We start from the raw sequence: 14694 nt of genomic DNA on the forward strand, positions 1-14694 counted from the left end.
TCAATAGAAAGTGCCTTTATTTTTTTTTTTAAAAAAAAAAATAGTACTGGTTTCAGGACCCTTGACAGGTCACTTGTAAAATGTCTTGGGTTAGAGAGATTTCAAATAACATTCAAAGCCAAACTTGAACAAAAAGGGCCCTGGAAAGTAAATCAAACAGAGCTATACCAGATGGTTAAAATGAGCTGTTAGAAATAAAAGACACTCAAAATAGCCCTAACATCTGAAGTCATTCCTACAGTCTCCAGTATGCATATTGTACTTAGTGACTCAAAACCTCTCTGTACCTACTAACTCACATGTTTTCTTTATGCTTCCTGAATGCAATTACGGTACATGCTCCTTAAAAAATCTGAAATTGGCTTCACTTTTATGGTAATGATTGGTTCTCATCACCATTCCCACTATGACACAATTCCAACAGCAGAGAAACTGTGAACACAGAAAATACCTAAAACTTACAAGAAGCAAAATATATGTTACGTTTCAGTTGCAAGGTATTTATTGCTCTTTTACCCAGATAAGCAAACTGGCACACACACAAAAAAAGTATTTCTTTGGCATAGGTTTTTCAAATGTTAAGATGTTCCACATGCTAATTAAGGCTCTGTTAGGGGCCTGACCTTCAGTGATGAGGTGCTTATTAAACTACTTTGGTTTCAGCCTCTGACTGTGACAGAACCAGATAAAAATCTTACTTAAATGCTAATAAGAAACCATTTTAGTTGAGAGCTTTGATGTTACCTGTGCACTGTGGATTGAGAGTCTCACTTAATACATAATTAACAGGCTGGGCTTGGGTTTTTACACATGACCTCCTCCCCGCCCCCAGGAACTACATTGAAACTTTTATTTTCTTTAATATTGCTTCTTAACTAAGTTTAAAACAGACATGATTCGTTCTATTATATCTAGTAAGGTTGTTTTGTTATTTTTTTTTCTTAATTTCACAATTACACAGAAGCAAGTACAACTTGAGAATTTTAGGATTTAAGCTAAGTGATCAAAAAACTGACTTTTAATAAAAATACTATGATTGAAAAATATCAGGGTCAGATGCCCAAAAATAATAAACAATATTGAAATTTGTGAAAGAAAAAAATTGCACATTGACAAAAATTTGCTATTAAACCATGAAGTTGTAGGTATAATAGTTCTTTTAGTAAGTTCTGGGTATCATCTATATCAGAACCATACAGTTTTTATTTTTTCAGATACTTATTGAATCTCTTTCCTGGAATCTTAACAAATTTAATAATTCTTAATCTGGAATTTTAATAAATTCTATAACTGACTACTATAAATTTTTCAAAAAGCCACCTTTATAGAGGGGCAGAGAGCACTAATTTCCTACCTCATCAAATAAACTTAACCTAACTTTGTAGTTAGGATTTGTCCTTGGGGTAAAAAAATTATTTTACTGTAACAATAGTCAGCCAGGAACTGGTCTATCAGATTACCATGTGCAAATAATTTAATGTAAGTATTATTAATAAATGCAGTTCCATTAAGATCTTCAACCACCAAATACACTAACTTGTCCATTTTTTTAGCAATAAAAACAAAGGCAGAAAAACAATAGAAGTGGCTTTATTCATATGTTATCAAAACCAGACTAACAGACCTCCAAAAAGAGTTTCTAAAGATGGCTTTAGCAGAATAGGCTCTACACCACTGAACTTAATTAAGTGGGTTTGTGTTAACTGTGCAAACGATATGTCAGATAAAGACTTAGTGGAGAATGAGGACATCAGAGATAGAACAGAGTGAAGAGGGGCAATGGTTTGGCCAGCTACCTACCTTCTGGAATTCTGCAGAACTCAATTAAAATTCTACTGCAGTTGTGTATGACATGCTTTATTAATGTGCTTCCAGTAAATGTTTGCTCTCGACAATCCTAATACAATTTACCGAACGGGAAGCCTGTACATGGAAAAAAATGTTCTGTTTCACAAAGGGCTGATTTGGGTTCTCTACAAATTATTATTCCTAACTCCCCTGGCCTGGAGAAACATTTTGCTATTACCTACAAAAATGGGAAATGTTTCCAAATAAATATCTATACAATTACAGTAAATGAATCATTGGGAACTGTTACATGTATCAGCATGGTTTTTTGAGAAGATAGTTAACAAAATTAGCTTTACATTTATGCCCAGAAGAAATAAAATAAACAAGTTACATTAATGTTATAATGTGATTTTAATAGTCAGTAAGAACTTAGAAAATATCTGCCTCATCAACTTCAGCCCACAAATGACAAGTCATTGCTTATGGTCATTAAAAGCACATAAGTAAATCATGCAAAACTGGGTTGACTTATTAACTGAGACTAAATGATGACCATTCATTTTGTTGATTTTTATCAATAAGTTAAGTATTAGACACCTTCGTCCTTCTCAGTCGGATGCAGTTGTGATTGGGAAGGGACAGACACATGGCTAAGGAGTAGCTGATCTCTATTGGCAATTCTTGATTTAACAGAACTGTTGAATTACTGTGATTTATCACCCTTGGAGGGCTTTAATAATATGACAGTCTTTACATAGGAAAATTTGCTTCTCACATTACTCTTTTTTTTCTCCTGGGGTGAGCTGAGAGTGGAGAAAGAAAAGCAGATATTCTATCATTATGTCATTGCCTGCCAAGCTTTCCCATTATTGAGAAAATTAGTCCAGTGAGGGTACTGAAAGCAGGTCCAATAGCAAGAACCATGGACTCAAAATTCAGCTTACTGGTGCCACTGCCTGGGTCAGACTGCCCATCGGACTGCTCTTCCCACGTGACAGAGCATAGTCAGGTTCCACTGAGCTGCCCCACTGCTCTTCCAGCACAGTTCTCCTAACAACAAGGCCTCCCTTTCTACTTTAAAAACTCACACATGGGCCATAACCGGTTTGGCTCAGTGGATAGAGCGTCGGCCTGCAGACTGAAAGGTCCCAGGTTCGATTCCGGTCAAGGGCATGTACCTTGGTTGCGGGCACATCCCCAGTAGGAGGTGTGCAAGAGGCAGCTGATCGATGTTTCTCTCTCATCGATGTTTCTAACTCTCTATCCCTCTCTCTTCCTCTCTGTAAGAAATCAATAAAATATATTTTATAAAAAAAAACAAAACAAAAAAAAAAACCTCACACATGGCATGCTCCATTGGACACTTAGGGCCACAGTAATTGTTCTTAATAACGCAGAGTCATGACAAGGAAAATCAACACGTGGCACAGAGCCCAGTCTGGTCACAGGGAAAGGGCAGACCACTAGTGTGCCTTGGCAATTCCTCTTACTTCCATGGGACTTGAGTTCCTCGTCCAAAAACAAATTCTTATCATTGGAAGGAAAAGGGCTTTTAAGGCATGTGTTGCTTATTGAGGAGCAATACTACAGGAACAAAATGGTTCAATGTCTAAAATGTAGAGATGCTTAAAGATATTCAGAGGTCAGTGACTTGAATCATTTCAGGATCTACACGAATAGATAGCAAATATGAAACTGTTTAACTCTGATTACTTTAGCATAATAATACACTATTTTAGTAACCATCCCTATATATTTGGGGGTAAATAGAAATTATGTTGCCACTCAATCAATGCAGTTATTCTATATGACTTAGCATAAATAAGCACTATTCACAATAGCCAAAAGATAGAAACAAGCAGAAGGTCCATTAATGAATGTATATGCATACTGTGGAATATTATTCAGCCATAAAAAAGAATAAAGGATACCGAGGAATAAACTTGATTAAGAAGGTAAAAGATCTGTACTCGGAAAACTACAGGACCTTGAAAAAGAGATAGAGGAAGACATAAACAAATGGAAGAACAAACTGTGTTCATGGATTGGTAGAATCAACATCATTTAAATGTCCATACTACCCAAAACAATTTATAGATTCAATCCAATCCCCATTAAAATACCAACAGCATATTTCGCAGACCTAGAACAAACTCTACAAAAATTAATATGGAATAAAAAAAGACCCCGAATAGCCACAGCAATCCTAAGAAAGAAGAACAAAGTTGGAGGGATCACAATGCCAGATATCAAGCTATATTACAAAACTGCCTGGTACTGGCACAAGAATAGATATATAGACCAATGGAACAGAACAGAGAACCCAGAAATCAACCCAAGCCATTATCCTCAATTAATATTTTACAAAGGAGGCAAGAGCATACAGTGGAGTCAAGACAGTCTCTTCAATAAATGGTGTTAGGGAAATTGAACAGATACATGCAAAAAAATGAAACTAGACCACCAACTTACACCATACACAAAAATAAACTCAAAATGGATAAAGGACTTAAATGTAAGATGGGAAAACCATAAAAATCTTAGAAGAATCCATAGGCAGCAAAATATCAGACATATGTCCTAGCAATATCTTTACCAATATACCAGTAGCTCCTAAGGCAATGGAAACTAAGGAGAAAATAAACAAATGGGACTACATCAAAATAAAAAGCTTCTGCACAGCAAAAGAAACCATCAACAAAACAACAAGAGAGCCCACTGCATGGGAGAACATATTTGCCAATGTCATCTCTGATAAGGATTTAATCTCCAAAATTTACAGGGAACTCACACAGCTTAACAAAAAGAAGATAAACAATCCAATCCAAAAAATGGGCAAAAGAATTAAATAGACACTTCTCAAAAGTGGACATACAGAAGCCAAGAGACATGAAGAGACATGCTCAAAGTCACCTATCATCCAAGAGATGCAAATCAAAACAACAATGCGATACCATCTCACACCTATCAGAATGGCTATCATCAACAGATCAACAAATGACAAGTGCTGGCGAGGATGTGGAGAAAAAGGAACCCTCGTGCACTGCTGGTGGGAATGCAGACTGGTGCAGCCACTGTGGAGAACAGTATGGAGTTTCCTCAAAAAATTTAAAATGGAACTCCTACTTGACCTAGTAATCCCACTTCTAGGAATATACCCCAAGAAACCAGAAACACCAATCAGAAAGGATATATGCACCCCTATGTTCATAGCAGCACAATTTACAATAGCTAAGATTTGGAAACAGCATAAGTGCCCATCAGCAGATGAGTGGATTAAAAAACTGTGGTACATCTACACAATGGAATACTACACTGCTATAAAAAAGAAGGAACTCTTATCATTTGTAACAGCATGGATGGAACTGAAGAGCATTATGCTAAGCAAAATAAGTCAGTCAGAGAAAGATAAATATCGCATGATCTCACTCATTTGTGGAATATAATGAACAACATAAACTGATGAACAAAAATAGATCTAGAGACAGAGAAACACTGAACAGACCATCAAGGCGGGGAGGGTGTAAGAGATCAACCAAAGGACTTGCATGCATGCATATTAGCATAACCAATGGACACAGACAGTGAAGTGGTAGGGGCTTGTCCTGGGGGGTGGGAGTGGCCGGGGAGGAGTCCATGGAGGGAAAAGGAGACATATATAATACTTTAAACAACTCAAAAAAAAGCAATAAAGTACTATACATGCTACAACAAGGAGGGGGAGGGCTAAAAAAATCCTATATAATAAAAGCTTAATATGCTAAGTGTCCAGTCGTCCAGTCATCCATTCAACCAATCAAAGCGTAATATGCTAATGATATGCTAAGGCTGCTCAACTGCTCACTATGACGTGCACTGACCACCAGGGGGCAGACGCTCCAACTGGTAGGTTAGCTTGCTGCTGGGGTCTGGCCAATTGGGACTGAGCGAGATTGGGAGGACACACCCTGGAGCCCTTCTGCAGTCCCTCCCGGGCTGGCCAACCTCCCATGTCCCTCCCCGGCCCCGATCATGCACTGGTGGGGTCCCTTGGCCTGGCCTGCATCCTCTCGCAATCCAGGACCCCTCGGGGGATGTCAGAGAGCTGCTTTTGGCCCGATTCCATAGGCCAGGCCGAGGGACCCCACTGGTACACAAAGTCATGCACCAGGCCTCTACTTTGCTAATAAAAAGCCAGCCATAAAAGGTCACATGTTATATGATTCTATTCATATGAAATATCCTGAATAGGTAAATCCATGGAGATATAAAGTATATTATTGGTTTCCAGGTATCAGTAGAGGGGAGAATGGAAAGTGACTGGAAGATTATTTCTTACTACTAAAGGAAGACAAATTAACTACTGAGAATTAATGGCTAAACTTTTGCTCCCTAAACTAGAAATTTAATAGGCACTATGGTGTTAACAGAGCAAGCACAGATTTGAACTCAGAGTACCCTGTGGTCCTAAGACAGGAGTGGGCAAACTTTTTGACTCGAGGGCCACAATGGGTTCTTAAACTGGACCGGAGGGCCGGAACAAAAGCATGGATGGAGTGTTTGTGTGAACTAATATAAATTCAAAGTAAAGGAGCAGAGGGGAGAGCAAGAGGACCCTCCGCTCTTTTGGCTCCGCGGGCCAGATAGAACAGCCGAACGGGCCGGATCCGGCCCGCGGGCTGTAGTTTGCCCACGGCTGTCCTAAGATCTATTTACCAAAAAATGAATGACCTGAGCAACTTTCTGTAAAATAACAATAAAAGGGTGCGGTAAGAGCTAAATGAGATCATTCCTATGAAAATTTTTTAAAACCATAAAGGATTACTTATACCAATAAAATCTGTGTTTATTCATTTGGAATCAGAGTAAGTACATTCTATCATACAATTGGATTTATGGTAGAAAGCAGAGTGAATTAATATAAAGGAGGAAGTAATAAATTAGAAGAATTTAGACTTAAATATATTTTTCTTCCATTATACAGAGCCAACACTCTTACAATGCTATCAAAAACAAGATTGCTTTCGGGAAGATACGGAGCCTCAGTCTCCTCATGCTTAAGTGCAATGACCCCTCAGAGGTCCTCCCATGCAGGATTCTTCCAGCTCAGCATGTTACAGAACAACCCGGAAAGTACCTGTCCCTCTGCTTCTGAAATACTCAATTCCGAAGGAGCCCCTTTGAAAGACATCAGGGCAGACATCAAGTCATGATGGTCTCCACTGAGTGATGGGAAAGAGGCTAAGTTTCTACACAGTTAGCAGCTCTTGTCAAACACTGCTTAGAATGAACCCTTCTCTCTTGTGAGGCCAAGATGAAACAACAAGAAATGTCCCCTCACTTTTAAGAAAGTAGGAAATACGTGTATACAGGCAACAGTCGCAGCCTCAGAGTAAGCAGCAAGCCATGCAGAGCAATGGTCAAGAGACTGACTTCATTTATTTGATTGTGCTTTGACCTTCCGGACAGAAGACAAACTAAGTAAAAAATAGGTCTTCGGATGCCGCTCTCTTATGTGACAGACTCTATGCATAAGTGTTTGCCTGTGTTATTTTGGAATTGAGGCTCTGAAGAGAAGAGTGGTTTGTTTGTTTGCTTGCTTGGTTTCGATTCCAGAATATAACCTCTAGCTTTTTCTCTCCATGTACATATGGGCTTGTACAATATATCTTATTTATATATAGTTAGCTTTTCAAAAACAAGGATTATTTTATACTTTTTCTTTTTCACAAATGATGTATGGGAGAGGTCTTCGGGTGGAACTGAAGTATTGAATTCTGTCAATCAACATCCTAATCATCAACAACAGAGCAGCTGCCGTTTGCCCGACCAGGCCCTCTGCTCATGCATTACAGACCTCATGCCATTTAACCCCTACATCCCTACATAATTCCAATGGCATCAATATATTATTGTACTCCCAGGGTGTGTCTCTCTCTCTCTCTCTCTCTCTCTCTCTCTCTATCTCTCTCTCTCTCTCTCAACGCACACACACACACACACACACACACACACACACTCATATATACACACAGTTTCATTCCCACAACCTCAATGGGAAGAACTCAGTTTAATTCCTTCCACCCTCAATGTCCACCCACCCACACACATGTAACCTGCTGACCATCTACCGACTGTATCTAAATCTTAATTAACGAGCTCATCTTCAGCCTCAAAAGAAAAGAAAAAAATAAGACATTTTGTAAATACAAAGAATTTGGATAAAATGTTTTAACATCCATCTGAGCTCAACTAAAACTTAGACAAGTTTCTTTCCGATTCTAGATCCCTGACCTTTCTGTTTTCTCAGAGCATTTACTTCAGAAAACTTTTCATCCTAAATTCTTTCTCTCCCCTTTGAGATGTAAATCTTCCTTATGGGTCTGGGAGCCATTCCTTTGAAATCTAGTATCAGAAAGATACTAGATTCCTATCTCCCAGTCTCCGAGGGAGGGTAGGAACTAACTCCTACAAGTGCCAATTAGCAAACACAGAAGGCCTCATCACCTTGACCAGCTTCCCCTTACCATCTTCCCGTTCTTGGCCACTGGCTCACTCCAGCATTTTAATCCATACCCACATTTTATCTCAGCACAGTTGAGTTCAGTCTCTCTCCCCTACTGCAACAACCTCAAAGCAAGTTTTCTATGCCTGTTTAACTCTGTTCAGTACATTCTTTTTCTTGGAGAGTTCAGATGAAGAAACTGATCTGTATAACATTTTATTTGTTAACCTGCCCCATATGACTCCCTTACCTGCAAGGCTAGAACGCAATCCTCATTATAGTCAGGGCAAAAGAAGATGCCCAGAAGGAACTTTCCAAGCCCTCCCGCCTTCACAAGAGAAACTGATGAAAACCAAACACATGCTTCAAGAAACAGTTCTGACTGTTTCTATCCTGGTGCCCCAGACATCCTTAGACGCATGATGAGTAACTGATTTCACCTGCCCCTCTAAGCCCTGGCTGGCCATATGTGCCACGTGCAGACCTGGGAGGACATGGCGCAGGACACACTCTCTTGGCTTCCATACTGGGTCCTCCCAGAGCCTTGAAGTGGCAGCCTCTCCAGAGTGACAGCCCCAAGAGAGGCCCAGGGGCCCCTTCAGGAGCTAGCTGCTCCCTCAGGGCTTATAGCATGGAGGGGGGTTGGCCTTCCAGAAGACCTGGAGCTGGTCTCACTTGGTTATCCCCACTGCCCTAAGAGTCATGAAGAAACCATTCTCTCTCTCTCTCTCTCTCTCTCTCTCTCTCTCTCTCTCTCTCGCACGCACGCACGCACTCATATATACACACGGTTTAATTCTCACAACTTCAAAGGGAAGAGCTGGCTCCTTCTACCCTCAGTGCCCACACACACACACACACACACACACACACACACACACACACGCACTTGTAACCTGCTGACCATCTACGGACAGTATCTAAATTCTTTTTTTAAAAAATATATTTTATTGATATTTTACAGAGAGGAAGGGAGAGGGATAGAGAGCTAGAAACATCGATGAGAGAGAAACATCGATCAGCTGCCTCCTGCACACCTCCCACTGGGTATGTGCCCGCAACCAAGGTACATGCCCTTGACCGGAATCGAACCCGGGACCCTTCAGTCCGCAGGCCCACGCTCTATCCACTGAGCCAAAATGGTTTCAGCAGTATCTAAATTCTTAATTAATGAGCTCATCCTCAGCCGCAAAAGAAAATATAAGGTATTTTGTAAATATGATGAATTTGGATAAAACTTTTTAAGACTTTGGACTATTTTTCCAAATTGCCAAAGCCTCTGCCCAGACACCCCTCAGCTGTGCACACAAGCCCCAACAGGGAGTATGAGCCCCCAGATGTTTCCCCCACCCCACCCAACTCTGACCCCCCAAACTCAGGTGATTCAACATTTCAAGCAGCAGACATTTGAGTGCTTCTCTTAGGAAATCCGGAATCTTTCCTGTTTATTTTGTCTAAGCTATAGTTTGCCTGCTAACATTTTTAAATGAAATATCATTGTCTCAGTCCAGGCTACATAAGGTCTCAGCCTGAAATGACTGCAAAATTTGGGCCCCAAAATGTATGTGTGTGTGTGTGTGTGTGTGTGTGTGTGTGTGTGAGAGAGAGAGAGAGAGAGAGAGAGAAAGAGAGAGAGAGAGAGAGAGAGAAGCCAAGCAAAACTTTGCATAATCCCAGAGTGCCATCTAGAGTCTAAAAGTTGGAATGATCTTTTCTTCATCAAAAAGCCATGCAAGGCACCTAGCACACTTGTTCATTCCCTTCTGAGAGTGGTCAAGTCAGCTGGTCATAACATCCACATACATGGCCCACTAAGGGGAATGGGAAACCCTTGGAAAACTTAAGATAGAAGAAGAAAATAATTTAACTCTATATTAAAAGGATCCCACTTGATACTGTGTAGAAAATAACCATAGCAGTACAAGCAAGATAGAAGCAGGGAAAGCAGTTGAGAAGATACTGGAACAATTCAAGCAAAAGCCAATTAATTACAGGTTAAGATAAGGTAGAGGTGATGATATATTTTGGAGAAGAGCTGACAGTGCTTTCTGAAGGGCTTGGTGTGGAGAGAGAGAGAGAGAGAGAGACAGAGAGAGAGTCAAAGACAACCCCAATGTTTTAACCTGAACAATTAAAAGAACTGTGTTGTCATTTACTAAGTTGGCACAGATTGAATGAACCTCAGTCTAAAGTAATCCTGAAACTATAGAAATAAAATAATGTAAAGGGTAAGACATGTGAGACTGTGCAGATGTGTCCATGGCAACCCATCAGTACCATCAAATATGCTCACAGCTTAGAATATTTTTCTACAGTTACTGTATAGTTCCTGTAGAAAACGACAAGTTATTTTACAGAGGCTTGCCCAGCAAAATCAGCCCAGACCGCAGTCTCATAAGTTAGCCCCAGTTCTCTGATTGCAAGAGATTAAAAGAAAACAAACACACAAATACCAGGAATCTAACTGCTAACAGACTCTGCATGAACTGCAGCCAGCATCATCCATGAAGCTGGTTGATGGCCTCGTGGATAAATGGGTCCGTTTTTGTCAGATTCTTATCAAGAATACATTTAACAACTCCTAAGTGCTCCAGATAATTTCAGGGCAATTAGGTGATGCCCTCCTCTCCATGTGACCTATGATTATGGTCCCCTGAAGCAGAGGCAGCACTGGAAATAACAAAACAGATAAAAAGATGCCCTTCCTCTAAGGTTTATCATTCTGTTTAAAACTTAGCTGCTCTTACATAGATGAACCAAGAGGTGGGTTCACCTGTATTTCTCCCAGAGGAGCAGCTGCCAGAATAGCTCACTCACCTGTGTTCCGGAGGGACTAATGCACACGCTATATTTGCAGGTGGAATAAGTTCAAATGTTCATTTGTTGTGTTATTTATAAGGACCTATATTATGTGCCTGGCACTGTGCTAGATTCTCAGGTTGGATGGCAAGACAGGCAGTCCCTCTTTCAAGGAATCTGATGGAAAAGAAAGTCAAATGAGAGATAAACAGATCCTTAAACCTGTGTGATAAGATTTTATCTGTGAGATTATATGAGACTAGAGGCCCGGTGCATGAAATTCGTGCATGGGGGGGGGGGTGTCCCTCAGCCCAGCCTGCACCCTCTCCAATCTGGGACCCCTCGAGGGATGTCTGACTGCCCGTTTAGGCCTGATCCTGATAGGATCGGGCAGTCGGACATCCCTCTCACAATCCAGGACTGCTGGCTCCCAACTGCTCACCTGCCTGCCTTCCTGATTGCCCCTAACCACTTCTGCCTGCCAACCTGATCACTCCTAACCACTCCCCTGCCAGCCTGATTGATGCCTAACTGCTCCCCTGCCAGCCTGTTTGCCCCTAACTGCCCTCCCCTGCAGGCCTGGTAACCCCTAACTGCCCTCCCCTGCAGGCCTGGGTCCCCCCCAACTGCCCTTCCCTGCAGGCCTGGGTCCCCCCCAACTTCCCTCCTCTGTCGGCCTGGTCACTCCTAACTGCCCTCCCCTGCTGGCCTGATTGCCCACAACTGCCCTCCCTTGCAGGCCTGGTCCCTCCCAACTGCTCTCCCCTGCTGGCCATCTTGTGGCGGCCGTCTTATGTCCACATGGGGGCAGCCATCTTTGACCACATGGGGGCAGCCATCTTGTGTGTTGGAGTGATGGTCAATTTGCATATTAATCTTTTATTAGATAGGATAACATGTGCTTCATACTCCTTTCTTCGTGATGCCTACACTTGGCTCCATGATGGTGAGTTTCCAATCTCCAAGCTATCAAGTAACTGTACCTTCATGTCCAGCCTTCTCTTCCAAGGGAAGGTTGAGCTGTTGGAGTCTGCTCCACTTTAAGGAAAAGCCCCAGAGTCTCAAACTCTGGCTCCCCAGAATAAGAAATCAGAAATTATAGCTGCCTGTTCACCTTCCCAAATTTTCAATCAATAATTATTCTGTAGCTCCAAACAATACAATTAATGTGGGTCACAGAAAATGTAATCTTGCACTATTCAAATCATCCAAATTGGAAATTAAAATTGTTAAAACCCCTCATTTTCTATGAAGGATTTTTTTTTAATTTTTTTCCAGACTTGTCATTAAAGAAACTATGGAGTAGTTTTTATAAGGTAAGCCTATCAATTACTCAATTCTACACTCGTTTACTGAGTATTCTTCTGTGTGATACAGTGTGTTGAGCTCACAGGAGGAAAGAAGACCAGATGGCTTAGATGAAGCCAGATGATGAAGACCTAGGAGGCAGGGATAAATGATTTGTACTTGATTCTCTAGGTGGAGGTGAAGAGCTAATGAGGCTTTCTGAGCAAACAAGAGGCTTGATGAAAGTAGCATTTTAGAAAGAGCAGATGAGAAGAGGATAGGGGGTGAACTAAAGTGAAGTCTGGGCAAACAGTCCAAATTATGACCTGTTTCCAGAGGACAGAGATGGCGACAGAAAGGAAAGGTAAAATAAGAGGAGGAATTCAAAGAAAGAAATTCAATGTATTTGTGTTCTGATTTGTTTTCCTAAAACATTTTCACCTGTTCTATCATTTATAGCTGGGTTACCTTGAGGAAGCTAATTAGCCTCTCCAGCCCTCAGTTTCTTAAATTGTAAATTGAGGATGCTGAGAGTACCTACTGCACAGGGACTATTATTATTATTATTATTATTATTATTATTATTATTATTTTAAGTGAGGTAATATATTGACAGAGAGGACACATAGCAGAATACCTGCCACATAGCCAGTGCTCAATAAAGTACAGCTAATACTATTATTAGTCAAAATACATATGAGATAAACCTCGTTTTGCCCTTTTGGATAATATTCAGCCTTTATTATTCATCACCTTTTTAAGAGTTCTAGCTGTAGTTAGAGAAATATATTTCTTTGTATCAAACCTTTCCAGAAGATGTATAAGAAATTATAACAGTGGTTATCTGGTGCAATGGGTGGAGGAGAGGAGGGAAGATGAAAAGGAAAAATGGTTTTTACTCTGCATTTTTTAGTGTTGGTGGAATATTTTTTACCATGTGCATTATTTCTATTCAAGAAAATAATTATTTAAAAAGGAATAATCTGTGACCACACAAGACATGAATTAATTTGATAGCTAGAGGCTTACATATGGTGAAAATAATAACCATACAAGTAACAATGGGTCCCAAACTCTTAAGGATTTGGTGTTGTTTTAAGCTCTTTTGCATAACCTCACTTGATCTGTCCCCACAATACCATATGAGGTTAATATGATCAGAGTTCTCAAGTACAGATTATGTATTATTAATATCCCCAAGTTACAGATAAGGCACAACAAGGTTTAATAACTTGCTGGAAGTTACCAAGTTAATTAGAAGCACAACCATGACTGAAACCCAGAAAGCCTGGCTCCACAGATGCTCAGATCCACATATATATCATCTGAAGAGATTTTTTTTTTTAAGTATCTGTATGGACTAAGGAGATGTGATGACCAAATACATTGTGGGGTGTGGGATTGGATCCTGGAACAGAAAAAGAACAGTCAGAGAAAACTGCAGAAATCCAAATAAAGTCTATATTTACTATTGTATGTTGATTCCTTGGTTTTGACAAAGTTGGAGCATGGTTATATATGACTAGAGGCCCGGTGCACGAAATTCGTGCATGGGGGCGTGTGTCCCTCAGCCCAGCCTGCACCCTCTCCAATCTGGGACCCTCAATCCCACTAAATGGGCAGTCGGACATCCCTCTCACAATCCAGGACTGCTGGCTCCCAACTGCTTGCCTGCCTGCCTGGCTGATTGCCCCTAACCACTTCTACCTGCCAGCCTGATCACCCCCTAACAACTCCCCTGCCAGCCTGATTGATGCCTAACTGCTCCCTTGCCGGCCTGATTGCCCCTAACTGCCCTCCCCTGCAGGCCTGGTCTCCCCTAACTGCCCTCCCCTGTTGGCCTGGTCACCCACGACTGCTCTCCCCTGCCGGCCATCTTGTGGCGGCCATCTTGTGTCCACATGGGGGCAGCCATCTTGTATGTTGGCATGATGGTCCATTTCCATATTACCTCTTTATTATATAAGAAGATGTTCACATTAGGAGAAGCTAAGTGAAGGGACATTCTCTCTACTGCCTGTGCAACTTTTCTATAGATTTAAAATTATCTTAAAACTAGAGGCCCGGTGCACAAAATTCGTGCACGGGGGGAGGGGGTGTCCCTCAGCCCAGCCTGCACCCTCTCCAATCTGCATCCCTCGAGGGATGTTCAACTGCCCGTTTACAGGGATCGGGCCATGGGGGTGTTGCCAGCCTGGGTGAGGGGCTGAGGGCTGTTTTCAGGCTGGCCACAACCCCTTCACGGTGGGGGTCCCCGCCGGGGTGGCTGGCCAGCCTGGGTGAGGGCTGATGGCTGTTTGCAGGCTGGCCACAGCCCCTTCAGGGTGGGGGGT

This window comes from Plecotus auritus (assembly GCF_963455305.1).
Source record: "Plecotus auritus genome assembly, chromosome: 9".
NCBI lineage: Eukaryota > Metazoa > Chordata > Mammalia > Chiroptera > Vespertilionidae > Plecotus > Plecotus auritus.